Genomic DNA, 25268 nt, shown 5'->3' on the forward strand with positions numbered 1-25268 from the left:
TATCATAGATCCCGTGTGACTTCACCTTCTGTATCAGCCTGCCATGAGGGGCCCCTGTCAAAGGCCTTGCTAAAGTCCATGTAGAAAATATCCACTGCCCTGCCCTCATCAATTATCTTTGTCACTTTCTCAAAAAACTCAATCAAATTTGTGAGACATGACCTCCCCTGCACAAAACCATGCTGCCTACTGCTAATAAAGTCCACATTTTTCCAAATGAGAGTTTATCCTGTCCCTAAGTATCTTCTGCAATAATTTCCCAACCACTGACGTTAGGCTCATTGGCCCGATTATCCCCGTTGCCCTTCTTAAACAATAGAACTTTGGCTATCCTCCAGTCCTCTCCTGTGAGTAAAGAGGATACAAAGATTTCATCCAAAGCCCCAGCAATTTCCTCCTTTTTCATATTGACATGCCCTAGAATATCAACATACACCTCTCTGGACTCACCATTAACCATGTCCTTCTCCTTTGTGGATACTAATGCAAAATATTCATTAAGGACCTCACCCACTTCCTCCAGCTCCACGCATAAATTCCCTCCTTTGTCCTTGAGAGGACCTACCCTTTCCCCAGCTACCCTCTTGCTCCTTATATACGTATAAAATGCCTTGGGAATTTTCTTAATGTTGTTTGCCCAAAACATTTCATGACCCTTTTAGCCCTCCTAGCTCCTTTTTGATGTTCTTTCCTGCTTTCTTTATATTTTTCGAGGGCAGTTAAAAAGCAGGACCCCGAGGGTAGTAATCTCAGGATTGCTACCTGAGCCACATGCCAGTGAGGGCAGGAGTAGGATGCTTGGGCGGATAAACACATGGCTGAGGAACTGGTGCAGGGGGCAGGGTTTCCAATTCTTGGATCATTGGGACTTCCTTTGGGGCAGGTGGGACCTGTACAAGAGAGACGGGTTACACCTAAACTACAAGGGGACCAATATACTTGCAGGGAGATTTGCTAGTGTTATTGGGGAGCGTTTAAACTAGATTTGCAGGGGGGTGGGAACCAGAGTGCCAGAGCAGATAGTGGAGCAGGGGTAAAAAGACAGGTTAGTTCAAGCAAAATCACAAATGGAAGGGTAGAGTGTGGTGGAAATAATTTTTTGAGGTGTGTCTATTTCAATGCCAGGAGTATTGTGGGGAAGGCAGATGAGCTGAAGGCGTGGATAGACACGTGGAAATATGACATTATAGCCATTAGTGAAACTTGGCTACAGGAGGGGCAGGACTGGCAGCTCAATGTTCCAGGGTTCCAATGTTTCAGGCCGGATAGAGGCAGAGGGATAAAAGGTGGGGGGGTGGCATTGTTGGTCAGGGAAAATGTTACAGCGGTACTCAGGCAGGATAGATTAGGGAGCTTGTCTACAGAGGCCCTATGGGTGGAGCTGAGAAACAGGAAAGGTATGACCACATTAATGGGCTTGTATTATAGACCACCCAATAGTCAGCGAGAATTGGAGGAGCAAATCAGCGGAGAGATAGCTGACAACTGCAAGAAACACAAAGTTGTGATAGTAGGGGATTTTAATTTTCCACATATAGATTGGGACTCGCATACTGTTAAAGGTTTAGACGGGGTGGAGTTTGTAAAATGTGTTCAGGAGAATTTTCTACACCAGTATATAGAGGTGCCAACTAGAGAGGATGCGATATTGGATCTCCTATTGGGATATGAGTTAGGGCAGGTGATGGATGTGAGTGTGAGGGAACACTTTGGATCCAGTGATCATAATGCCATTAGTTTCAACCTGATCGTGGATAAGGATAGATCTGGTCCTCGGGTTGAAGTTCTGAACTGGAAATAGGCCAAATTTGATGAAATGAGAAGGGATCTGGGAAGTGTGGATTGGCACAGGCTGTTCTCTGGTAAGGATGTAAATGGAAAGTAGGAGGCCTTCAAAGGAGAAATTTTGAGAGTGCAGAGTTTGTATGTTCCTGTCAGGATTAAAGGCAAAGTAAATAGGAATAAGGAACCTTGGTTCTCGAGGGAGATTGTAACTCTGATTAAGAGGAAGAGAAAGTTGTATGAAATGTACAGGCAGCAAGGAACACATCAGATGCTCGAGGAGTATAAAAAGTGCAAGAAGCTACTTAAGAGGGAAATCAGGAGGGCTAAAAGAAGACATGAGGTTGCTTTGGCAGACATAGTGAAGGAAAATCCAAAGAGCTTCTATAGGTATGTTAGGAGCAAAAGGATAGTGAGGGATAAAATTGGTCCTCTTGAAGACCAGAGTGGTAGACTGTGTATGGAACCAAAAGAGATGGGGGAGATACTAAATGTTTTTTTTGCATCCGTATTTACTGAGGAAACGGGCATGGGGTCTACGGAAATAGGGCAAACTGGTAGGGAGGCCATGGAACCTTTACAGATTAAAGGGGAGGCGGTGCTCGCTGTCTTGAGGCAAATCAGAGTGGATAAATCCCCAGGACCGGACAGGGTATTCCCACGGACCTTGAGGGAAGCTAGTGTTGAACTTGCAGGGGCCCTGGCAGACATATTTAAAATGTCAGTATTCACGGGGGAGGTGCCGGATGATTGGAGGGTGGCTCATGTTGTTCCGTTGTTTAAAAAAGGTTCCAAAAGAAATCCGGGAAATTATCGGCCAGTAAGTTTGACGTCGGTGGTGGGCAAGTTATTGGAAGGTGTGATACGGGATAGGATCTACAAATATTTGGATAGACAGGGACTTATTAGGGAGAGTCAACATGGCTTTGTGCGTGGTAGGTCATGTTTGACCAATCTATTAGAGTTTTTCGAGGAGGTTACCAGGAAAGTGGATGAAGGGAAGGCGGTGGATGTTGTCTACCTGGATTTCAGCAAGGCCTTTGACAAGGTCCCTCATGGGAGGTTATTTAGGAAGGTTCAGTCGCTAGGTATACATGGGGAGGTAGTAAATTGGATAAGACACTGGCTCAATGGAAGAAGCCAGAGAGTGGTTGTGGAGGATTGCTTCTCTGAGTGGAGGCCTGTGACTAGTGGTGTGCCGCAGGGATCGGTGTTGGGTCCATTGTTGTTTGTCATCTATATCAATGATCTGGATGATAATGTGGTAAATTGGATCAGCAAGTTTGCTGATGATACAAAGATTGGAGGTGTAGTGGACAGTGAGGAAGGTTTTCAAAGCTTGCAGAGGGATTTGGACCAACTAGAAAAATGGGCTGAAAAATGGCAAATGGAATTTAACGCAGACAAGTGTGAGATATTGCACTTTGGAAGGACAAATCACAGTAGAACGTACAGGGTAAATGGTAGGACTCTGAAGAGTGCAGTTGAACAGAGGGATCTGGGAATACAGGTACAGAATTCCCTAAAAGTGACGTCACAGGTGGATAGGGTCGTAAAGAGTGCCTTTGGTACATTGGCCTTTATAAATCGGAGTATCGAGTATAAAAGTTGGAGTGTTATGGTAAGGTTATATAAGGCATTGGTGAGGCCGAATTTGGAGTATTGTGTACAGTTTTGGTCACCTAGTTACAGGAAGGATGTAAATAAGATTGAAAGAGTGCAGAGAAGGTTCACAAGGATGTTGCCGGGACTTGAGAAGCTGAGTTACAGAGAGAGATTGAATAGGTTGGGACTTTATTCCCTGGAGCGTAGAAGATTGAGGGGAGATTTGATAGAGGTGTATAAGATTTTGATGGGTATAGATAGAGTGAATGCAAGCAGGCTTTTTCCGCTGAGGCTAGGGGAGAAAAAAACCAGAGGGCATGGGTTAAGGGTGAAAGGAGAAAAGTTTAAAGGGAATATTAGGGGGGGCTTCTTCACGCAGAGAGTGGTGGGAGTGTGGAATGAGCTGCCGGATAAAGTGGTAAATGCGGGGTCACTTTTAACATTTAAGAAAAACTTGGACGGGTTCATGGATGAGAGGGGTGTGGAGGGATATGGTCCAAGTGCAGGTCAGTGGGACTAGGCATAAAATGGTTCGGCACAGACAAGAAGGGCCAAAAGGCCTGTTTCTGAGCTGTAATTTTCTATGGTTCTATGGTTCAATCTAGTCCCAGAAATCTACCAATACTTGTGCAGTCAGCCACTGGAAAGTAGGCAACATAGGAACATGTGTCGACCATTCAGCCCCTCGAGCCTGTTCTGCCAGTGGACTGATGATCACAGCTCAACTATTTTTGTGGACCCCCTCCTATGGAGAGCTGCTTGACCTCCACACCATGTTCCCCTGCAACAGTGAGACTGGGATTAGAAATCACGATGGAACGTGGATCTTGCAAGCTGCCTCTTCATGGCACCATGTATTGGTAATCAAGGATAAAGAAAACTTTCTTTCAGAACCCAAGTCACTTCATCTCATGTGTACTGAAATTTTGCAAAATAAAATGAACTACAGTCATCTCGTGAATCTGCTAACGTGACAAAAAGAAGTCCCATGGTGCCAACTGTCACAATATTCAATCAATCGTGACAGTATGAAATGGTTATTCGAGTGAACCACGCTGTCATTATATGCTGAACATCAGAGGTTGCTAAACTCATGATAACCATTTCCCTCACACCATTAATTTTCTTTAAACGTTAAAATGTGGAACTTATTTTGAATGTAAAAGTTTTATCCAATTCAGCATAGAGAGACTATTTTTTATGTGGAAATCATATGGAAAATTCTGAGGAAGTTGCCTGATTATCAATGGGCGTCACGGTGGCACAGTGGTTAGCACTGCTGTCTCACAGCACCAGGGGTCCGGGTTCGAATCCCGGCTTGGGTCACTGTCTGTGTGGAGTTTGCGCATTCTCCCCGTGTCTGCGTGGGTTTTCTCCGGGTGCTCCAGTTACCTCCCACAGTCTGAAAGATGGGCTGGTTAGGTGCATTGACCCAAACAGGCACCGGAGTGTGGCGACTAGCGGAATTTCACAGTAACTTCATTGCAGTGTTAATGTAAGCCTCACTTGTGACGAATAAACTTTAACTTTGATTGCCACTGTTTGGAATTTGTTGGGCTCGATTTTCAAAATGCCTTTGGGGTTGGGAGCCGTGCGGATATCATTTCAAAATCGTGGTCCTGGACGTTGTCTCCGGATCCTCATACCTCCAGGACACAGTATGGAATTCTGAAAGGGCCAGCGTGGGGGTGGAGGGAGGTGGAAGAATGGGAGAACACCCTCACCAATTACTGGGTCATGAGGTTCCTTAAGGAACTTGTTAATGGACCTGTCCAGTAGAGACTGTAATTTTTAATCTTTAATTTGGTGAACCTGAACTTTCTCGTATATGTCAAGTGCCTCTTTAGAATCATAGAATTCCTACTTTGCAGAAGAAGGCCATTTGCCCAATCGGGTCTGCACCAACTCTCCAACAGATCATCCCACCCAGGCCCTATCCCCACAATCCCACATATATATCTCACTAATCCCCCTAATCTACGTATCTTGGGACATTAATGGGCAATTTAGCATGATCCATCCACCTAACCTACACATCTTTGGACTGTGGGAGGAAATCGGAGCACCTGGTGGAAACCGGGAAGACATGGGGAGAATGTGTAGACTCCACACAAAGAGTCATCCAAGGCTGGAATCGAACCCAGGTCCCTGGTGCTGTGAGGCAGCAGTGCTAACCACTGTGCCTTTAGCTGCTGATTCATTGAAGGAACATTGAAAAGTTCATCTAACTTTGTTGAAAACTGAACTCTGATGGGCCAACTAAATCTGAGCTGTACTTTTTCTGTGTTTGTGTGGCTACTTTCCTCTGTGCTCCAGCCACTGGTCCTCTGGTGAGATGTCTGATCTATTGGGCAAAGAGTGGCAGGCTGCTGTCTGCCTATGTTGCTGGTGTCAGGCAGGCAACTCCTGCCTTCTGAAGGCACTATTAAATAGATGCTGCACAATTAAGACATTTACATTTAAAAATAGGATCACAAGAGGGATGTTGTTGAGATTTAGGTTCCGGAATTCTCCCATCCCGTCCGCACTGGAATTCTAGCGGGCGGGGGACGGGCCATGTAAAGGTCCATTGAAGTCAGGCGGGAATCTCCGATTTTCAGGCGATCACGGCCTGAGAATCCCGCCCAGGGTTGGGTCCCAGAATTCATTCAGGTGTCAGATTCCGGACCCGAGACATGCCATGGTACATTGGGGAAACCATGCAGACGCTACGACAACGGATGAATGAACACCGCTCGACAATCACCAGGCAAGACTGTTCTCTTCCTGTGGGGGAGCACTTCAGCAGTCACGGGCATTCAGCCTTGGATCTTCAGGTAAGCGTTCTCCAAGGCGGCCTTCACGACACACGACAGCGCAGAGTCGCTGAGCAGAAACTGATAGCCAAGTTCCGCACACATGAGGACGGTCTAAACCGGGATGTTGGGTTTATGTCACATTATCAGTAACCCCCACAGCTTGACTCCTGGACTTGCAACAATTTCACAAGCTGTACTGTCTGGAGACAATACACATCTCTTTAACCTGTGTTGAATGCTCCCTCCACCCACATTGTCTGTGCATTTAAGACCTGGCTGGCTGTAGAGATTTGCATTCTAATCAGTATTCTGTAATTTGATTTCTGTGTCTGTGCCCTGTTTGAGAACAGAGACCACTCCATCTGACGAAGGAGCATTGCTCCGAAAGCTTATGGTATTTGCTACCAAATAAACCTGTTGGACATTAACCTGGTGTTGTGAGACTTCTTACTGTGCTTACCCCAGTCCAACGCCGGCATCTCCACATCTTGAAAATCTAGTCCAGATTGCTCGGTTAATATTGTGATCATCTATAGTCTTCAAACAACTTAATTGTAAGCATTCTAAATTTCTGCTGCATTGCTTTGCAATCTCAGGGATGCTTAGAACCGTAGAATCCCTACTGTGCAGAAGAAGGCCATTCAGCCCATCGAGTTTGCCCGACTCTCTGAAAGAGCATCTTACCTAGGCCCACTCCCTTCACCCTATCCCAATAATCTTGTGCATTTACCATGGCCAATCCCCTCTAACCTACACATCTTTGGATACTAAAGAGCAATTTAGAATGGCCAATCCACTGAACCCGCACATCTTTGGACTGTGGGAGTAACACAGTAACAGTTTTAACAACACCAGGTTAAAGTCCAACAGATTTATTTGGTAGCAAATACCATTAGCTGTCGGAGCGCTGCTCCTTCGTCAGATGGAGTGGAAACCTGCTCTCAAACAGGGCACAGAGACACAAAATCAAGTTACAGAATACTGATTAGAATGCAAATCTCTACAGCCAACCAGTTCTTAAAGATACAGACAATGTGAGTGGAGGAGGGAGCATTAAGCACAGGTTAAAGAGATGTGTATTGTCTCCAGACAGGACAGGAGGCAAGCTGTGGGGGTTACTGATAGTGTGACATAAAGCCAACATCTCGGTTTAGGCCGTCCTCATGTGTGTGGAACTTGGCTATCAGTCTCTGCCCAGCGACTGCGCTGTCGTGTGTCGTGAAGGCTGCCTTGGAGAACGCTTACCCACAGATCAGAAGCCGAATGCCCGTGACTGCTGAAGTGCTCCCCCACAGGAAGTGAACAGTCTTGCCTGGTGATTGTCGAGCGGTGTTCATTCATCCGTTGATTGCTACGACAGACGCAGACACAGAAAGAATGTGCAAACTCCACACAGACAGTGACCCACGTCTGGAATCGAACCCTGGTCCCTGGCGTTGTGAGGCAGGAGTGCTTGAAGAACAAATGGTAGATTGGGGACCTGGTGGAAGAATTGGAAAGTGAGTTTTCTTGAACAGCTTTCTTGTATCTTCTAGTAGATCTTCCAGGAGGAGCTTTGACAGGGAGCAGACTATCCATTTGACTATGCTGATAATTCTCAACTTAATAGCATTTTGGGAAGGAAGAGACCCTTGGTCGACCTGGTCTCCCCATCCCCAGCACCCCGCACCAGCTTCCTTTCTGCAATTCTAGATTTGAATGGCCAGAATGACAGGAGTTCAGCCGATGCAGTGTTAAATCCAGCTGTGATTTTCTGCCGCAACGGCTAATCTGTTACGCATTTCAGAAAAGTGTGTCCGAAATTGCTTATTTTCTTTAAACCGTGTCACTCTGGTCCTCACACACTTTGCCCAATCAAATTTTTCGAATCAAATTTCTCCATATAACTTTAAAGATTTTTGGCACAGAGGGGTAAGTTCACAGGGTAGACACTATTGCCTCATACCCAACCTTCTAAGTTCTGCCTTCTCTATGCTTTCATTCCAATAACTCCACCTCTTTCCCGTAATGCAGAAACTTAAATTGAACATACTCCAGGTATGGCCTCACCAGGAACAGATAACAATTCACAATAATCCCCTATGATTTATAAGTCACAGCCATAGCGATACATGCCAATATTTTATTTATTTACTTTCCCACATGCAATATTTTTAATCACCCCCAGATCTCTCTCGTTCTGTTATCTCTAGTGCTTTATCTTTTAATATGTCATCCACATTCTTAATTCTTCTCCTTCATTTCATGGCTTTGCAATTTTCCATTTCTCTGTGTTGACTCTATCTATCTGCCGTTACTAAGTTCAATGACCTCGCCTGCATGGATTCCATTCAATTATCACACGTTATCAGGCCAAGAGTACTCAATTTGACATTATCTATAAACTTGGATATCTTAGAAAATATTCCATCCTCCAATCATTTACAAAAATTTTAAACACTGAATCCAATGCGAAACCCATGTGAGACTCTCGTGGCAACCACTACTCATTCTGGTACCTTCCCAAATAGAAACAGCATTTGTCTTGACAGAGTCATAGAGGTTTATAGCATGGAAACAGGCCCTTCAGCCCAACTTGTCCATGCCATCCTTTTTTTTACCATTAAGCTAGTCCCAATTGCCCGCATTTGGCCCATATCCCTCTACACACATCGTACCCATGTAACTGTCTAAATGCTTTTTAAAAGACAAAATTGTACCCACCTCTGTTACTACCTCTGGCAGCTTGTTTCAGACACTCACCACCCTCTGTATGAAAAAATTGCCCCTCTGCACCCTTTTGTATCTCTCCCCTCTCACCTTAATCCTATACTTTCTAGTTTTAGACTCCCCTACCTTTGGGAAATGATGTTGACTATCTAACTGATCTATGCCCCTCATTATTTTATAGACCTCTATAAGATCACCCCTAAGTCTCCTACACTCCAGGGAAAAGAGTCCCAGTCTATCCAGCCTCTCCTTATAACTCAAACCATCAAATCCCAGTAGCATCTTAGTAAATCTTTTCTGCACTCTTTCTAGTTTAATAATATCCTTTCTATAATAGGGTGACCAGAACTGTACACAGTATTCCAAGTGTGGCCATACTAATGTCTTGGACAACTTCAAGCAGAAGTCCCAACTCCTGTATTCAATGTTCTGACCAATTCTGACATTTCTAACAGGGCCCAACTTAACTGACTTCGTATACAGTATTGATTCTAAATACTACTCACTTAGCCTGGTGTCCAAACGGCACACACATTAATGTGAAAAGGTGTGTATTCAAAGGGTAATATAAAAATAGTTTACAAAGTGATCAGATATTGTCATTACGTATGTAAGTCACGCCCAGGTGTCCATTATTCTATATCACAGAATCCCTACAGTACAGAAGGAGGCCATTCGGCCCATTGAGCCTGCACCGACAACAGTCCCACCCAAGCCCTATCCCCTTAAGCCCACGTATTTACCCTGCTAATTCCCCTGACACAAAACGGTCAACTTAGCATGGCCAATCCACCTAACCCGCACATCTTTGGACTGGGAGGAAACTGGAGCACCCGGAGGAAACCCATGCAGACATGGGGATAAGGTGCAAACTCTACACAGACAGTCACCCAAGGCCAGATTTGAACCCGGGTCCCCGGCACTGTAAGGCAGCAGTGTTAACCACTGTGCCACCATGTGTCCTTTCACTGCATCCTCTCAGAATCTCTAAGATCCCGTTCAGTTTCACATCCCTAAGCATTATCTCAGCTCCCACATACCACTTCATATTTCTTTGCTGCCGTCTCTCTCTTTTCTCACTAAATTTCACGTGATCTCCCCCTCACCCCATCCCCATTCTCCTGACTCATGTTTAACTACTGTTCCATGGTCAATAGTCACCGATCTGTCGCTTTCCCATGAAGTCATTGTGCATTGTCAGCATTGACAGTGAGTGTTATCTGACGCTCGATTCATGAGGGAGTCCTCAGCCAAATCCACACAGGCTTTAATGGCAGCAGGGGTCATTGGATGGATCACAGGGCCAACCTTGAATGACTTTGTTTCTCTTCTGTAAATATGAATAGAATTGAGGTCAACAACACCTAAATGTTGTGGCAGTTAGGATTGGCTAACACAGCACAAAGTGGGAATTGAATTTGGCTCCCTCCTGCCTATAGAATAAGCTTACCAAACAATGAGGCGAGGTTTGAAACAAAAACAGAAAATGCTGGAAAATATCAGCAGGTCTGACAGCATCTGTGGCGAGGGAGAATAGATCCAATGTTTCGAGTCTGGATGACCCTTCATTAGAGCGGAAGGGAAGCGTCGGGTCTGATGAAGGGTCATCCAGACTTGAAATGTTGGCTCTATTCTGTCTCCACAGATGCTGTAAGAAGTCTCACAACACCAGGTTAAAGTCCAACAGGTTTATTTGGTAGCAAATACCATAAGCTTTCGGAGCGCTGCTCCTTCGTCAGATGGAGTGGAAATGTGCTCTCAAACAGTGCCCAGAGACACAAAATCAAGTTACAGAATACTGATTAGAATGCGAATCCCTACAGCCAGCCAGGTCTTAAAGGTACAGACAATGTGGGTGGAGGGAGCATTAAACATAGGTTAAAGAGATGTGTTTTGTCTCCAGACAGAACAGCTAGTGAGATTCTGCAAGTCCAGGAGGCAAGCTGTGGGGGTTACTGATAATGTGACATAAATCCAACATCCCGGTTTAGGCCGTCCTCATGTGTGCGGAACTTGGCTATCAGTTTCTGCTCAGCGACTCTGCGCTGTCGTGTGTCGTGAAGGCCGCCTTGGAGAACGCTTACCTGAAGATCCAAGGCTGAATGCCCGTGACTGCTGAAGTGCTCCCCCACAGGAAGAGAACAGTCTTGCCTGGTGATTGTCGAGCGGTGTTCATTCATCCGTTGTCGTAGCGTCTGCATGGTTTCCCCAATGTACCATGCCTCGGGACATCCTTTCCTGCAGCGTATCAGGTAGACAATGTTGGCCGAGTTGCAAGAGTAGGTACCGTGTACCTGGTTGATGGTGTTCTCACGTGAGATGATGGCATCCGTGTCGATGATCCGGCACATCTTGCAGAGGTTGCTGTGGCAGGGTTGTGTGGTGTCGTGGTCACTGTTCTCCTGAAGGCTGGGTAGTTTGCTGCGGACAATGGTCTGTTTGAGGTTGCGTGGTTGTTTCAAGGCAAGAAGTGGGGGTGTGGGGATGGCCTTGGCGGATGTTCGTCTTCATCAATGACATGTTGAAGGCTCCGGAGGAGATGCCGTAGCTTCTCCGCTCCGGGGAAGTACTGGACGACGAAGGGTACTCTGTCCACCGTGTCCCGTGTTTGTCTTCTGAGGAGGTCAGTGCGGTTTTTCGCTGTGGCGTGTCGGAACTGTTGATTGATGAGTCGAGCGCCATATCCTGTTCTTATGAAGGCATCTTTCAGCGTCTGGAGGTGTCTGTTGCGATCCTCCTCATCCGAGCAGATCCTGTGTATTCGGAGGGCTTGTCCGTAGGGGATGGCTTCTTTAACGTGTTTAGGGTGGAAGCTGGAGAAGTGGAGCATCATGAGGTTATCCGTGGGCTTGCGGTACAGTGAGGTGCTGAGGTGACCGTCCTTAATGGAGATGCGTGTGTCCAAGAATGCAACCGATTCCGGAGAGTAGTCCATGGTGAGTCTGATGGTGGGATGGAACTTGTTGATGTCATCATATAGTTGTTTCAGTGATTGCTCACCCTTCATCCTGGACCACAATGTCTTCACCTTCAACAACCATTTCTTCATCCAGACACACGGAACAGCCATGGGGACCAAATTCACACCTCAATATGCCAACATCTTCATGCACAGGTTCGAACAAGACTTCTTCACCGCACAGGACCTTCAACCGATGCTATACACTAGATACATCGATGATATTTTCTTCCTTTGGAGTCATGGTGAGCAATCACTGAAACAACTATATGATGACATCAACAAGTTCCATCCCACCATCAGACTCACCATGGACTACTCTCCGGAATCGGTTGCATTCTTGGAGACACACATCTCCATTAAGGACGGTCACCTCAGCACCTCACTGTACCGCAAGCCCACGGATAACCTCATGATGCTCCACTTCTCCAGCTTCCACCCTAAACACGTTAAAGAAGCCATCCCCTACGGACAAGCCCTCTGAATACACAGGATCTGCTCGGATGAGGAGGATCGCAACAGACACCTCCAGACGCTGAAAGATGCCCTCATAAGAACAGGATATGGCGCTCGACTCATCAATCAACAGTTCCGACACGCCACAGCGAAAAACCGCACCGACCTCCTCAGAAGACAAACACGGGACACGGTGGACAGAGTACCCTTCGTCGTCCAGTACTTCCCCGGAGTGGAGAAGCTACGGCATCTCCTCCGGAGCCTTCAACATGTCATTGATGAAGACGAACATCTCGCCAAGGCCATCCCCACACCCCCACTTCTTGCCTTCAAACAACCACACAACCTCAAACAGACCATTGTCCGCAGCAAACTACCCAGCCTTCAGGAGAACAGTGACCACGACACCACACAACCCTGCCACAGCAACCTCTGCAAGACGTGCTGGATCATCGACACGGATGCCATCATCTCACGTGAGGACACCATCCACCAAGTACACGGTACCTCCTCTTGCAACTCGGCCAACGTTGTCTACCTGATACGCTGCAGGAAACGATGTCCCGAGGCATGGTACATTGGGGAGACCATGCAGACGCTACGACAACGGATGAATGAACATCGCTCGACAATCACCAGGCAAGACTGTTCTCTTCCTGTGGGGGAGCACTTCAGCAGTCACGGGCATTCAGCCTTGGATCTTCAGGTAAGCGTTCTCCAAGGCGGCCTTCACGACACACGACAGCGCAGAGTCGCTGAGCAGAAACTGATAGCCAAGTTCCGCACACATGAGGACGGCCTAAACCGGGATGTTGGATTTATGTCACATTATCAGTAACCCCCACAGCTTGCCTCCTGGACTTGCAGAATCTCACTAGCTGTTCTGTCTGGAGACAAAACACATCTCTTTAACCTGTGTTTAATGCTCCCTCCACCCACATTGTCTGTACCTTTAAGACCTGGCTGGCTGTAGAGATTCGCATTCTAATCAGTATTCTGTAACTTGATTTTGTGTCTCTGGGCACTGTTTGAGAGCACATTTCCACTCCGTCTGACGAAGGAGCTGTGCTCCGAAAGCTTATGGTATTTGCTACCAAATAAACCTGTTGGACTTTAACCTGGTGTTGTGAGACTTCTTACTGTGTTCACCCCAGTCCAACGCCGGCATCTCCACATCATGTCCACAGATGCTGTCAGAGCTGCTGAGATTTTCCAGCATTTTCTGTTTTGTTGTCATTGGCGCTCCATCTTGGCAAGGGTGAATGACTATATTGCAAATAGGTGGCCAACACAGATACTGGATTTAGAAATCAGGCTATCTTTATGCATTCGGAATGAGTTGTCTGTTGATAAATGTTGTAGGGAGTCAGTTGTAATTCCTGAAAAGATTTAAGAAAAGCTCTTTCGTGCTGATACAGTGCCTTATGCAGACAGAAATCCACTAAATGAACTGAGCACCTTACTCTTTTACAGGCTGTTTGATTTATCCTACTCACATCTTTCTTTAGATTCCATACCTCTTTAGCAACAGCCTTTGGATATGTAAAGTGCAAATCAAATTATAGATTTTACTAGTTTAGGATTCCTTGCATGCCCATTTCCTTGCCTGAGCCAGCTAGTTTGGATGTCATGATCAGATTCCCATTGGACGTCACTCAGGTCCCAGAGAGTAACACGATAAAAGCAGAATACTGCAGATGCTGGAATCTGAAACAAAACAGAAAATGCTCCACTCTGACAAAGGGTCATCCTGATTTGAAACATTGACTCTATTCTCTCTCCACAAGATGCTGTCAGACCCGATGAGATTCTCCAGCATTTGAAATTTGTTTCAGATTCCAGCATCCGCAGTATTATTGTTATAAATCAGGGTTTCATGGCAATATTCTTTGTTTCTCTCCATAGAGAGCAAGATGAAAGAGAGAGAGTGTGTGCGCACGTGTGTGTGTGTGTGCATGCGCACATGCAGATAGTCAGGGGGGTGACCAACTGTAGTTGTGGGGTGGTCCACTATTAGAAATTACAGACATTCACAGTTGCCTTTTTTTTCACAGAAGACTGTGGGATCTGCAACCACTTTTCAAACCTAGAGCAAGGCAGAAAAATAGAAGGAGGACAGAGGAAGATAAAACAAAGAGAAAAGGAAAGAAGTGAAAGAATATAGCAATGACACTGGGACATCCTCTGTGCCCATGGGATAGATTCAGCATACACCGTGTGCTTTGAGCAGCTAAAATATAACACAGCGAATGATTTGTCAAATGTTGACAGTTTTGTTTTAGAATATTTGATGTGTTGCCATAAGGTTCTGAAAGGGAAGGGAGAAATAGAACTGGAGGCAAGAGTAAAGGAAGGATCTGCTCTGGTCACCCTTACAGGATTGCCATTAGAAACACAGGGCACGCTGTGGCAACACTCTGCGGCTGACAGTGTCTCAAACATGAAGAGTGTCCAGTACCCGAGGCAATATTTCATCTCCCATCATATTTAAGCTTAAAAGCAGACAGCTATTTAGCAGCATTGATAAAATGGTAAACTGTCCAACTACATTTTCAAAATACATCTTAATTAACAACTCTCGTGGTGTGACTGTTCCTAGCAATGTATTGTAACAATGTAATAATGTAACAATGTTAGTAACTAATCAATTATTATTGATTATATTGATTCCATAGTCATTGTTAAGGATTTAGAATATTGATTGACCACATAGTTCACGTAATCTTTTATATTGTTTTTCAAACTTTGATGCGAGCTCGTGTGAAATGGCAGTGACCGTTGTGTAACTTTTTCCTCCTGAAATTTCTCCTCAAATTCCTGCTGAAGATGGCAATTAAAGATGGTAAGGAGTCTAACAACACCAGGTTAAAGTCCAACAGGTTTATTTGGTAGCAAACGCCACTAGCTTTCGGAGCGCTGCTCTTTCGTCAGGCCCACTCACCTGACGAAGGAGCAGCGCTCCGAAAGCTGGTGGCGTTTGCTACCAAATAAACCTGTTGGACTTTAACCTGGTGTTGTTAGACTTCTTACTGTGTTTACCCCAGTCCAACGCCGGCATCTCCACATCATGTCAATCAAAGATGGGTCATGGTCCCATGAGCTATGCTGGCTTACAACACCAGGTTAAAGTCCAACAAGTCCAACCTGTTGGACTTTAACCTGGTGTTGTGAGACTTCTTACTATGCTTACCCCAGTCCAGCGCCAGCATCTCCACACTATGCTGACTTGCCATTGCCTTGGCTAGGTAGTTATTCTTCACTTGTGAGCCCGGAATGGGCCTCTTTACAACTGCGCCAGATCCTAATCCCAATCCATAGAATCTCCATAATGCAGAAAGAGGCCATTCGGCCCATTGATTCTGCACTGACTCTGAAAGATCATCTTACCCAGCACCTCTTCCTCCCCACCCACCCCTCCCCTCCACATCCCCATAACCCTGTGCATTTACCATGTCCAATCCACCTAACCTGCACATCTTTGGACTGTAGGAGGAAACCGGAGCACTCAGAGGAAACCCATGCAAGCACAGAGAGAATGCGCGGACAGTCACCCAAGGTCTGAATTGAATGCAGGTCCCGGGCGCTGTGAGGCAGCAATGCTAACCACTGTAACACTATGCTGTCCAACATCAAAAGATGCTTATTTCTAGCAAGGTTTGCTAAATTGCAAGACAATTAAGGATCCGTTCAGAATTTTTAAAATGTTCTTTCACAGGATGTGGGAGTCACTGACTAGACCAGCATTTATTGCCCATCCCTAATTGCCCTTGGGAAGGTGGTGGTGAGCTGCCTTCTTGAATCGCTGCAGTCTATATGGTGTCGGTACACCCACAATGCTGGTAAGGAGAGAGTTCCAGGATTTTGACCCAGTGACAGTGAACGAGCACAATATATTTCCAAGTCAGGAATGGTGTGTGGCCTGGCAGGGAACTTGCAGATGGTGATGTTTCCATGCCCAGCAGTCTGCTCATTGCAGTATCATTGCAGACTGATATTTTCCCCACTCTAATGTGGGGGTCAATGGGGAGATTTGTATGGCTGCCAGTGCCAGTCAGCTGATTTTGCTCCTTAATTCAGCTCAGAGATTGAATCGATGACATGACTGGTGCTGGGGGAAGGCGGGGAAGGGGGGAAGGCGGTGGAATCACTCCAGAAATTCTCCTCCCTTGTCGATTTTTCAATGTCAATAATCAAGCATTTTTAAAAAAAATAAGAATTTCATTCCACTTGCAATTCTTTCTAAGCACTCATCCTTATACAGCTCAAGGTTAGGCCCATCTGAGCTGTTCTGCCTCACATGCTGGCCGGTGGCCAGGAGGATGGTAGAATCTTACAGCACAGCTCTCCAAAACTATTGTTAATGTTGATCTATGATCAGCAGAATGCGTGAATTGACTGGAGTTGACTATTGCTCCCTACCCCTCACTCAATCCTGTGAAAAAATATCTCATTTTTGTACCTTTGTTCTCTGCGGATGAGCCTAATTAAAAGTCAAAACAATTTATAACAATGTGGGAATGGGTGAGGCAGCATCGCTTCTTGCTTTATTTCACTGAGCTGGTCAGGTCAATCTCCTTCTTTATCTGTGTGTTTTGATTGCTGTTCCTGTGCTAGCTGCAGCCACAGGAGTTACTGCCTGGCCTGGTCTCTGGGTGCAACAATGGACAGTATAGCTGTCTGACAGCACGTGTTAGTGGCGACCCAGCTTTCATTCTCTCGTTCTATAATTTTCCTTTTCCTGGGGCTGGGGGACATGACGTTCCCGCTCAACAAAGCTGAAACTGGAACAAAATGTCTCTGGAAGCTACATCCTGTCCCGGCTCCATGCCACCAAGGATGTGTGTGCCAAAATTCAGCAACCTCTAACAAACAGCTATTTTAACCTAGACTTTGTTTATCTGCAACCTTTGAAATGCTGATCTAATTCAAGGATAACATGTCTTGGTATTCGTATAGTTAACAGGATTTAACACTTTCAAAATTCGTTAATTATAAGTGGATATAATTTAGGAACATTCGAAATTGTGCCTCTCCCATGTTTGTTTACGCGATCTAAGCTACGTGTTGTTGGTTTTGCTTGTTCATCTGTTTCGGAGCAGGGACCGAGATGATGGGGCAATCACACACATCTTTCTCTCATTACATTTTCTCTCATGATTTGCTCATTTCTGCCTCAATCTGTTCAATTTTAAACCACTGGAAAGAATCTGACGATCACATCCTAAGAACATGGGGCTTTGTATTGTGGTCTGGCAAGTTCCACCTCTATGGTTTGCACTTTGATTTGATTTATTATTGTCACGTGAATTAGGATACAGTGAAAAGTATTGTTTCTTGCACGCTATACAATTCATAGAGTACAATGGAAAGAAGGAAGGAGGGGGTGCAGAATAAAGTGTTATTTTGCTTCATAACATAAGGAATGAGATATTCACAAAAGAAAACAAAGTGTGCTCTTGCTTATATGGACAAGAACATTATTGCTTTTTCAAGATGAAACATTCTATCCTTTCTTTAAACTATGAAACAGTGATTCACATTTTATCAAGAAAGTGAAAGAACTAGTGTTTATAGAATGCTTTTCAAGTCCTCAATGTCACAGAAGTGCCAATGAAGTGATTCTGAAGTCATCATTGCAATGCAGGAAGCATGGCAGCCAAGTTGTCCACAGCAAGATCCCACAAACAGCAATGTGCAAATGACCAGATAAGCTGTTTATACGAACAGAAAGAAAATGCTGGAAATACTCAACAACTTTGGCAGCAATGTGGAGAGAGGAACAGCAGACGGGATTTTCTGATCGCGCATGCCCCAAGACTGGAAATTCCCATTTGAGGTCAATGGACCTTTAAATGGTCCGCCAAATTTTCTGTCCCGCCTGCTACAATTCCCGCAGCGGATGAGACAGGAAATTTTCACCCAGGGTTAATGTTTCAGACCAGTGATTCTTCATCAGAACTGGAAAATGTTACAGATATAAAAGATTGCAAGCGAGCACAAGGCAAAGCTGATGTTAATTTATTAGTCACAAGTAAGGCTTACATTAACACTGCAATGAAGTTACTGTGAAATTCCCCTAATCGCCACACTCTGGCACCTGTTCGAGTCAATGCACCTAACTAGCACGTCTTTCAGACTGTGGGAGGAAACCGGAGCAGCTGGAGGAATCCCACGCAAACTCCACACAGACAGTGACCCAAGTTGGGAATCGAACCTGGGTCCCTGGCACTGTAAGGCAGAAGTGCTAACCACTGTGCTACCGTAGCAAGGAGAAGGGAAGGATACAAAAGGGAAGGCCTGTGATAGGTGGGAATAAATTAATAAACAGCATAAGCATTAGCAAATGGGGGAAGTGTTATGATCTGAAATTGTTGAACTCAATGTTAGGTTAAGGTTGTAGATTGCCTAATCATAAGATGAGATCTTCTGCAAAATAGGTTTTAGGTCATTAACATCCACCTAAGAGGGAAGATTGAACATCTCATCCAAATGATGACACCTCCAGTATTTGAATGGTGTGTTAGCCTAGATTTGGTGCTCAATGCACTGAAATGAGCTGTGAATCCAAATTCTTCTGACTAAGGTGCAAGTGCTATCACTGAGCCATGGATGACAATGTGGCACAGTGGTTAGTACTGCTGGCTCACAGCACCAGGGACCCGGGTTCAATTCCAGCCTCGGGTCACTGGCACGATGGCACAGTGGTTAGCACTGCTGTCTCACAGTGCCAAGGATCCGGGTTCAAATCCAATCTCGGGTGACTGTGGAATTTGCACATTCTCCCCGTGTCTGCATGGGTTTCCTCTGGGTGCTCCAGGTTCCTCCCACACTCCAAAGATTTGCAGGTTAGGTTGATTGGCTATGCTAAATTGCCCCTTAGTGTGAGGGGATTAGCAGGGTAAATGCATGGGATTACAGGGATAGGGCCCAGGAAACTTGCTTGGCCACCATGTTTCCTAGGCGTAGTGGTTAGCACTGCTGCCCCACAGTATCAGGGGACCCAGGTTCAATTCCCAACTTGGGTCACTGTCTGTGTGGAGTCTGCACCTTCTCCCTGTGTCTGTGTGGGTTTCCTCCGGGTGGTCCGGTTTTCTCCCACAGTCAGAAAGACTGGTTAGGTGCATTGGCTATGCTAAATTTCCTCTCAGTGTACCCGAACAGGTGCTGGAGTGTGGCGACCAGGGAATTTTTGCAGTAACTTCATTGCAGTGTTAATGTAAGCCTACTTGTGACACTAATAAGTAAACTTTAACTTTATCTGTGTGGAGTTTTCCTGTTCTCCCCGTGTCTGCCTAGGTTTCCTCCGGTGCTCCCATTTCTTCCCACAGTTCAAAGATGTGCGGGTTAGGTTGTATTGGCTATGCTAAATTGCCGCTTAGTGTCAGGGGGGTTAGCAGTGTAAATACATTGGGTTATGGGGATAGGGTCTTGGGTGGGACTGTTGGTGCAGGCCCGATGGGCCAAGTGGCCTCCTTCTGCACTGTGGGGATTTTATGACACAATCCCATCAATGCAACAAATACTGAACACATTCAATATAGAAAATATCATAATGCAGGAATTAGTCGTATTTCTAAGGCATATGCTACCCATTGCTAGTGAATGCTTTTTCAGTTTCATTATCAGTCACGGACACCCAGGAGTGATTACAGCAGAAGATTTTCCAGTTGAACATCATATTAACCTCTCGATTAGATTTTATGGGTGGTTTCATTCTCTTTTAGTTTAAGGTCATCATCTAACATGGACAATTTTCATTAATATACAAGGCAGCGACTGTCAGCTTCTTTGATGGGCAGTGACATTTCCACTGAAGCTTTAATTGTACCTTCATTACTACAAATGCAGCAAAAATGTATTTGCAATGAACCATCAGTAATGTTCTAGTCAGTTACATTTTGTAAATGTCTGAAAAACTATTTCATTTGCCTTTTATTTCATACCGTGCCAAACCTTTGAATTTCCAACTATTCTCTGCAATAAACCCGCTGGATATGGCTAACTGTCAGCATTTGTCTTAGTGTGAGAGGCACTGTGTTAAATTACCAACATCAAACAGAATATCGTACTTTGGATTTATGGAAATTGATGTCAATGTGAGAACACTGACATTCATGACCAAACAAAATACAAGTAAGTAATTTTTGCATTCTGTGCCTCTCAGACTATTAAGTTAATTGCTTTTGTTGGGAGAAAAATGTCTGCCATTAATAATATTTCCTTCATTGCCTATACTGACAACAAGTATTGACATCTTAAATAAAAAATGTGTTTTGTCTGACCTATGCTTAGATCGTTTGGCGTTTTGAATAGGAGTTCTGAATAGAGAATGCAGCTAATTCATCAGATTTCACAGCACGTCAACATTTCTGCCGAGGACGCGTGTACCTGAATCACTGAAAAGATGACAGCTCTGCCATTCGTAAGGGGCAAGGACTTGACAATTCACCAGGGGAAAGGGGCAGATTTGCAACCCAGGGTTTAAAAAAAAAATTTAAACATTTTGATACAATGCAAGCTCGCTTGAAATAGCCCGAATTTCTCCCTTCTCAAGAGGAGGAGCAAGAACAATGTTGACTTAGGTTTTAATGAAAGTAATAGATCAAATAAAATGAACATTAATCTATGTACCAACGCTGGCTCTTGGGAGGAGAGCAATGAAATCTCTGACATTGCAGAGGCGAATTGAACCCACTCTTCCTGGCAGACGGGCAGTTAAGATCACATTTGAAAACTTCCTGCTCTCCCTGTCATTTTAACCACAATTGGTTTTTAGTTGGTTGGCTCAAGAATACTTGCAGAGTTCCATGCATTTTAAACTCAATGGTTTGGTAGCTCTGCCCAGCACCCGACCCTCTAACTTAAACCCAGGGGTTGGTTACAGAGGACCTTTGAAGCACAATTTAACAGACCATTCAGGTGTAGTCACTCAGATCAATCATCTCTCATGGGGTGGCACGGTGATAAGCACTGCTGCCTCACAGTGCCAGGGACCCAGGTTCAATTCTGGCCTCGGGTCACCGTCTGTGTGGAGTTTTCACATTCTCCCTGTGTCTGCGTGTGTTTTCTCTGGGTGCTCCGGTTTCCTCCCACAGTCCAAAGATGTGCAGGTTAGGTTGATTGGCTATGCTAAATTGACCCTAGTGTCAGGGGATTAGCAGGGTAAATATGTAGGGTTATGGCCTGGGTGGGATTGTGGTCAGTGCAGAATCGGTGGGTTGAATGGCCTTCTTCTGCACTGTATGATCTCTCAACATTTCAGTCTTCCAGAAACCTTAGTGGATGGTTGCAGGGACGTCCCTTTGCTGTAGAAAAATATTTCGAAGCACCTCATAGAAAAGTGAGCAGAAGAATGGATCTCGACCCAAATAAGTGAATAAGAGGAGACCAAACCCTTTGCCAAAGAGATTAGCTTTAATCAGGGTCTTAAATTAACAAAGGGAAATAGAGACGCAGAAGATTAGGGAGAATGATTCCAGTGTGGTGGTGGTGGGGGGGGGGGGGGGGGGGGGCTGGACAACTGAAAGTTTGACTGCCAAAGTTAGGGCGAATGTACAGGTAGTTAGAGTTAGAGGAACTGAAGCTGGAAAGATCAGTATTAGGCCGAGGGGAGATTACAAAGATAAGGAGGGTGTGAGGTATTGGAGGAAGCTGTGTCAAAGGTTGAAGAGGCTTGAAGCACCACTGCTACAATCAGGGGGAATGTGATTTGTGGCTTCTACGGGAAGTCTCTACAAGAGGTGAAATGCTGTGTGTTTTGACCAAGTCTGGAGGGAAAAACAAATTCCTTCCTTTCCACTCCTGGGATTGGTTATAACAGTGTCTGAATTTCCAAAAAGTTGAGATTTTTTTTTCCAATTCAGTACACACTTGACCACACATAAAACGATATGAAGGAATACGCCAGCCAGATATTGAGGTAACAAGTAAGGAGCTAGCTTTATTGTTAAAAACTCAGAGGCAAAACTAAAAGATTTATTAAAAAGATAAAAACTTGTTCAGAATCCCACAACACATACCCGCACTAACAGGCAAAACAGATCAAGTTACAGGATGTTGGACGTGGAATTTATCAGAGTTGAAGTCCATAAGAAAAATAAATATACTTTTTGTCATTCCTGTGGTGTTGTGGAAATTTCAAGGGTATTGCAGCCGATGCAAACTAGTTGTTTTTCTGGAGAAGTCTCTTAACTGTAATCCAAAGATGCTATGGGACTTGAAATTCTTTTCTATGAAAATTCTCTATCACTGTGATGTATTCCAGAATGTAACAGATAGGGTCCTGAATTTGAGAAGAGCAGGGAGAGGGAGATAAATTATGTTACTTTCTGCAGTATTCTTCTGGCTGTTACAGCAAAAAAAAGTCTGCAGAAAGTAACATACAAGCTTATAATCATAACTTTTCACACATGGGGCTTCGACCATGTTACAGCTAGCTATTAGCACACAATGAAGGGAAATCCATATTATCAATGGAGTTTTGATCTCCCATTGTCAAAGCTATTAAGATGCCATTAAAACTGATTGATAGGGTATCCTTAGCACTCTTTGCATAATGAGTTTTATTAGTCCTTCATTGCTCCTGGCAGTTTCTAGAGTCATGAAATCTGGTGGCCTATTGTCCTTGTGGTTTGTAGAGTTCAGACAATGGCTGGTGTGAAGTCCATCAGGTGAAATGTCCAGCCATGTACCCTCATTAACCACATTCAGGGCTTCTAGAAACTTGACCAATTTGTAGATCGTGATTCCTGCAGCCATTTTAAAAGACAGTGGCCAGGATTTTCTGGCCTTGTCGTGGTGCAACCCGCTATGGACAATTCAGTGGCCTAGTCAAAAATCCCTTTACTTTTGGTGGAACTGGATGATCATGGCGGCAGGTGAGGCTGGAAAATCCTATCTAGTCTCTTTGCAGTTCTGGCTGTTTCTTTTCCTTTGTCAAAAAACAATCCAAGGCATTATACCATCCATAGAACCATAGAATCCCTACAGTGCAGAAGAAGGCCTATCGGCCCATCCATATCTTTACCCAGGCCCTCCGTCCCCTCCCCGTAACCCCGCACACTTACCATGTTTAATCCACCTAACCTACATGTCTTGGGACACTAAGGGACAATTTAACATGGCCAATCCACCTAACCTGCATATCTTTGGACTGTGGAAGGAAACCGAAGCACCCAGGAGGAAACCCACGCAGACATGGGGAGAACATGCAAACTCCACACAGTCACCCATTGAACCACTGAAACTAACATAGATATTCCACATTGTACATGACACAGCCATGTGACATACCATTTCTTCAGTCAATAATTTGGAACACAAACATCAAGGAAATTCTAACAAGTTTGAAGTAGACCAGACCTAAATCCAAGGGTAGAAGAAAAACTTAATGATTGGACATCACTAGAAGGGGCTATTTCAGAAAATGAAACTTGAATCTTTGGGATTAAGCAGGTACCCCAGCAGAGGGGAAAAAGCTGTGGGAATATTTCCCAGCCAATCAAAACTTAAGCTTACATCATATACATTGCGAATACAAGAAAAATATCATTTGATGACTTGTAAAGATATCACTTGTCAAACACTACAAAGTTTCAATTTAATGCTGTGAAATCATTAGGTGGGGAAAGGATATGCAAGTGATTACCCAAAGTACTGGAAAAACTCAGCAGGTCTGACAGCATTTGTGGAGAGAGACAGAAAGTTAATGTTTCAGATCTGTGGCCTTTCATCAGAACCCTGACCTGAAACAATAAATAATTTTCTCTCATTCGATGCTGCCAGAGCGGAGTATTTCCAGCATTGTCTGTTTTCATTCCAGATTTCCAGCTGTATTTTGCAAGTATTGAGATGCTGATGATTCCAAATGTCCGTTTAATCTATCTCCATCAGGTCTTGAAAGTGTCTTGTTCGGAGAATCTGCAATTTCTGATATGGTTTTAACTCCAATTGCTCAGGGCTATATTCAAAGATGAAGACACTTGTAGCAATGCATCAGGATCTTCACAACATTCAGGTGTTAGATACCGAGTACGATGTCTCCGTTATGGGAAGGAAACTGCAAGGTTTGACCAGTGTTTGCCATATTTCTTGGCTGTTTGATGATAATCACTGATTAACATTACACTTAACAAGCAATATTTTGCCTAATGCAAACAGACTTTGGTATGTAATCTCTGCCACAATCACAGTGCCAATAAAGAACAAACTTGAACTAATTACAATGGTTCTTGCAGTCTGAATCATGTTAATATCAGAACCAATATCATCGCCCCCCCCCAATCGCTTACAATATGTCAGATACAAAAACATGACCCAATCGCCTTAATCCAATGTTAAATACAACAAAACAGTAAGTAGAACAATGATATTTGTTTACAGCTTCTAACCCATGGTACAAACAGGGACATTCTGTGGAGTTATCTGATTGGATTCACCTATTTAGATTAAAATCATATCCAACAGGCTGTCATGTATTGCCGAGACATTAATGTACACTGGTTCAGAGGTGAATCAGGTTTCTAAGTTGTTGATCTAAATTCCAAATGTTATCAAGAAAATGCGGTGTGATTTTATTTTATACAGTAGCTGAACAATGAAGCAGTCTTGTAGTGCCAAACATGCGGCAGTGTCTATCTGAGCATCGACTGCCAGTGCTGTTTCTTGAAAGAAAGTGACTTCCTGCACATCTCCATTGGAATGAGATGTTGTTACCTTCTTTCCCCTTCCAATTCATTCCACAACTTTTACTGTAATAACGTGCCCCCCTGCCCCTCCTTCCATTAGTCCAAAGATGTGCAGGTTAGGTTGATTGGCTATGCTAAAAAAATTGCCCCTTAGAGTCCTGAGATGCGTAGGTTAGAGGGATTAACGGGTAAATGTGTAGGGGTGGGGCCTGGGTGGGATTGTGGTCGGTGCGGGCTCGATGGGTCAGGTGGCCTCTTTCTGTGCTGTAGGGT

Source organism: Mustelus asterias, chromosome 4 (assembly GCF_964213995.1).
Source record: "Mustelus asterias chromosome 4, sMusAst1.hap1.1, whole genome shotgun sequence".
Classification (NCBI taxonomy): Eukaryota; Metazoa; Chordata; class Chondrichthyes; order Carcharhiniformes; family Triakidae; genus Mustelus; species Mustelus asterias.